Source organism: Oratosquilla oratoria, unplaced genomic scaffold, assembly GCF_046742065.1.
Source record: "Oratosquilla oratoria isolate Oo_2021 unplaced genomic scaffold, ASM4674206v1 SCAFFOLD72, whole genome shotgun sequence".
Lineage (NCBI taxonomy): Eukaryota > Metazoa > Arthropoda > Malacostraca > Stomatopoda > Squillidae > Oratosquilla > Oratosquilla oratoria.
This window is the reverse complement of record NW_027467736.1, coordinates 711,089-716,088: the sequence shown is the minus strand read 5'-3', so window position 1 is coordinate 716,088 and position 5,000 is coordinate 711,089. Positions and strand designations below refer to the sequence as shown.

The window sequence follows — 5,000 nt, the reverse complement described above, 5'->3', positions numbered from 1 at the left end:
CGAGGCAGAAGGATGGCAATAATATATACATATAAACACACACACACACACACACATATATATATATATATATATATATATATATATATATATATGAATATATATACATACATATGTATATATATATATATATATATATATATGTATGTATATATATATATATACATATATATATATATATATATATGTGTACACACATATATGTGTGTGCACACACACACACACACACACACACACACACACACACACACACACACACACACACACACACACATATATATATATATGTATATATATATATATACGTACTGTTACCGTTTAGCTTTTGGGTGATCACATCTGTGTTCTTGTTTTCGGTTTGCTCTCCGGGCTCCCTCGCGCCTCGCCACTCGGGGAACTTGGAGGACCCGCACAGTTCAGACGCCCGACCACACGACTCCAGGAAACCACACGTCGCTTGGATCCATGGATATAAGGTTAGTGACTTTGCTAGTTAGAGAGCACGTGTGTACTCGTCTAGATGCATTACATAGAATAAGAGCTATATTCGCATAGTCTTGCTTGTAGTCAAAGATTGGTTTGAATTTGCTTACGCTCCCTGATTGCAATGTTTCTTCTTCTTCCAGATAGAAGGGGCGTTCAATGGAAATTGACGTCGCTCGGCAGCTTGCACCCACCATGGAAAGAAAAGTAAGTGACTTTGTCTATGTAAGATCACGTATGTATTTACACAATATAGAAGATAGAATGTATAATCGCAGACTTTCATCTCTGTGCTTTCATTGGCTTTGAAATCACTTATGATGTCTGACTGTACTATTTTATCTCCTATATTGCGTCTGCGTGTTTGCGTGTGTCTGTGTGTGTATGACCCATGAAGTGCACACGCGTGTCACATGCTGCATGTGATTTTCTCGTGGGATGCGAAATGTGTCGTGTGGTGTGTGCATGTATGTCATGGTCCCACGTGATAAGAGCCCATGTCCCGCAGCGCAAAAGACTGATTTGTAAGGTACGTACATAGCGCACGGAAGTCCCCGCAAAACGGTGTGCTTGTAGGTTGACTATATGTATGGGTGAATGTGTGTAGGGAAGAACGCGAGATCTGAATCTGCTTATGAGCATGTTTGAATCCTTGTGAGTGTTTGCAGTGAATGAAGTCCTGGTCACCCCAGCGTCCCGGTAGGCAGGCGATCATTCCACGGTCGCCCCCAGCGTCGCGGTGGGCAGGTGAAAAGGAGTTACCCCAGCGTCCCGGTAGGCAGGTATCCAGTCCTTGGTCACCCCCAGCGTCCCGGTCGGCAGGTAACTGTGTGTTTGAGATGATTTGCCTCTTGGTATGTTTGACTGCATACATGTGTGAGTGCCTGTTTGTGTGTTTGTATGTGTGACTGGCTGAATACATGCTTGAAGGCTTGTGAGTGTTTAAAGTGAATGGATTTCCTGGTCACCCCAGCGTCCCGGTAGGCAGGCGATCGTTTCACGGTCACCCCAGCGTCCCGGTTGGCAGGTGACAAGGAGTTGCCCCAGCGTCCCGGTAGGCAGGTGTCCAGTCCCTGGTCACCCCAGCGTCCCGGTAGGCAGGTAACTGTGTGTTTGAGAGTGTGCCTTTGGTATATTTGACTGCATACATGTGTGAGTGCCTGTATGAGTGTTTGTATGTTTGACTGGCTGAGTGCATGCTTGAATGCTTGTGAGTGTTTGAAGTGAATGGAGTCCTGGTCACCCCAGCGTCCCGGTAGGCAGGCGATCGTTCCACGGTCGCCCCAGCGTCCCGGTTGGCAGGTGACAAGGAGTTGCCCCCGCGTCCCGGTAGGCAGGTGTCCAGTCCCTGGTCACCCCAGCGTCCCGGTAGGCAGGTAACTGTGTGTTTGAGGGTGTGCCTCTTGGTATGTTTGACTTCATACATGTGTGAGTTCCTGTATGAGTGTTAGTATGTGTGACTGCCTAGGTGCATGTTTGAATGCTTGTGAGTGTTTGAAGTGAATGGAGTCCTGGTCACCCCAGCGTCCCGGTAGGCAGGCGATCGTTCCACGGTCGCCCCAGCGTCCCGGTTGGCAGGTGACAAGGAGTTGCCCCAGCGTCCCGGTAGGCAGGTGTCCAGTCCCTGGTCACCCCAGCGTCCCGGTAGGCAGGTAACTGTGTGTTTGAGGGTGTGTCTTTTGGTATGTTTGACTGCATACATGAGTGCCTGTTTGAGTGTTAGTATGTGTGACTGACTGAGTGCATGTTTGAATGCTTGTGAGTGCTTGCAGTGAATGGAGTCCTGGTCACCCCAGCGTCCCGGTAGGCAGACGATCGTTCCACGGTCGCCCCAGCGTCCCGGTTGGCAGGTGACAAGGAGTTGCCCCAGCGTCCCGGTAGGCAGTTGTCCAGTCCCTGGTCACCCCAGCGTCCCGGTAGGCAGGTAACTGTGTGTTTGAGGGTGTGCCTTTTGGTATGTTTGACTTCATACATGAGTGAGTGCCTGTATGAGTGTTTGTATGTGTGACTGGCTGAGTGCATGTTTGAATGCTTGTGAGTGTTTGAAGTGAATGTAGTCCTGGTCACCCCAGCGTCCCGGTAGGCAGGCGATCGTTCCACGGTCGCCCCAGCGTCCCGGTTGGCAGGTGACAAGGAGTTGCCCCAGCGTCCCGGTAGGCAGGTGACCAGTTCCTGGTCACCCCAGCGTCCCGGTGGGCAGGTAACTGTGTGTTTGAGATTGTGTGCCTCGTGGTGTGTTTGACTGAATACATGTGTGAGTGCCTGTATGAGTGTTTGTATGTGTGACTGCTTAGGTGCATGTTTGAATTCTTGTGAGTGCTTGCAGTAAATGGAGTCTTGGGACCGTATACACAAAACTTGTTAGCACTAACAAATAGCTGTTAAGGGTAACAAATTCCTGTTAAGACTAACATTTAGCTGTTAAGCACTAACAGTGGATACAGAAAACTTGTTAGGGCCTTAAAAGTACTGTTAAGGTAAATGTGGTGTGGAGGACTATTAAGCTCTTAACAAATTCCTGTTAGTAGAAAAGATGGCGGAGCAACAACAACAAATACAAAGACGACGGCGAGTATGTCGACAGCGACGGGACATATTTAACGAGTACAATGACGACGAACTCATCAAACGCTTCAGAATGAACCGTGCTGGTATAATAACAATGGCTGATTTAGTGAGGGACAAACTTCAATCCCGAACAGAACGGAATCGACCACTGAGTCCTGAGACGAAGGTGGAAATTACCCTATGATATTTAGCCACAGGTAAAATGCAGCAGCGACGACTTTGAGATCTCACAAGCAACAATCAGCCGTGTCATTACTCAAACAATTGATGCACTATCAGAACCAAGAAGCGCAAGTAAAACAAGCAGAGTTCATGGAAGACTGTAGGTTTCCCGGTGTTGTGGGTACCATAGATGGCACAAATATTAGAATTGTGGCTCCAAGTGTAGATGAACATTTATATGTAAACAGAAAACGATACCACAGCATCAACGTGCTTTGCCATGCCTCCCTCTTGTCCTTGTGTCTTTGGCTTGAATCGCCCATTTATAATTATTCTTTCCTCCATAATCACGTTGACCAAGAGGGGTGTTTCCTCTTGTGACCAGTTTGGCTTCCTTTTCTTTTTCTGTGATTCTTCTGCCATGTCTATATCCTCTGAAATAATTGTTGAGTCTTCTGTCGGAAGATTTGTCTGTGGCGCGGCCGCCTATACAATGCGCCTTCGTCCAAAAATATCTGTCGTTGGTTAATAAGTACTCCTAAAAAACCATACATACGATATCTATGTGCTATCATGATACTCTATTAATAAATTTTGAACAACTGCATTAATAACACTGTTTTATGTGTGCAATTTTTAATAATACGTCCATTTACACGTTCATAAGCTGCTAACTTTAGCACTGTTTAGCGCAACTTGACAAACAACTGTTTACTAGCTAACAGTTGTTAGTTAAGCATTGGTGTATAACTTTTAGTGGTTTTCTGTTAGCTAGCAGAGATTGTTAAGGCTAACAAAAAAGTTTTGTGTATACGGCCCCTGGTCTCCCCAGCTCGGCTCGGGCCTGGGCTCGGGCTCGGGTCTGGGCTCGGGCTCGGGGTCCGGCCTGGGCTCGGACTCGGGTCTGTGCTCGGACCTGGGCTCGGGCCTGGGCTTGGGTCTGTGCTCGGGCCTGCGCTTGGGCTCGGGCTTAGTCCTGGGCTCGGTCTCGGGCCTGTATCCATTACTAACTTACTAACCATCACCCACCACGCACGTGATCCACATGCTTGCAACAGAGCGAGACTTCCTCTTGCTTACCTTGCGTTTCCCACAACATACACCTGGCGCAGCACATTTGAAGACAAACAAGATATAGATGCCCAGTGTCACCAGACTAACCTATCATAAATCCTTTTATTATAACTGCCCTAGTGTATTAAGCATAAACTAGCATATATATATAATATACCAAACAATATCCACCAATTGTAGGACTGACCCTCTTACATAGAACAGACCCCATGCAATGAATAACAAGACTAACACCCTTGCTTGAAACCACTAACACTCCTATAAAATGTTTAACACCCATGTCACGTAGCCAGAGCTGGGGTAGGTGAAGAACCTACCGCCGGAGGCTGGGTAGGTCACGAACCTACCGGCCAGAGGTCAGAGCTATTGTGCCCTAGGTCAAGGCCTGGCACTTATTGTATTTAGCCCAAAGGGGCATTTGCATTTGTAGTTTAACCTGAATCTCTTGTTTGAATAAACAAAGAAAACTCCCGCTTTGGAATCTATCTCGCCGCATTAAGACTTCCCTACGTAACCACACAACCTACCATAACGGTTACACTGGTGACTCGCGGTGGCCACAACTACGTACCATAACGGATACACTGGTGGCAGCTAGTGGCCGCACCCACACCATATTTAACGGTTACTCAACCATACCACAACGGTTACAGCCGTCTTACCCCATACTCAACCATATCCAACGGTTACACTGGTGGCTCGCGGTGGCCACA

General features: G+C 47.4%; 1 pseudogene; it reads left to right on the top strand.

Annotated features, from left to right (window-relative positions):
- Positions 1-5,000, top strand: part of LOC143023950 (uncharacterized) — a 46,977-nt pseudogene that overhangs the window by 34,553 nt on the left and 7,424 nt on the right.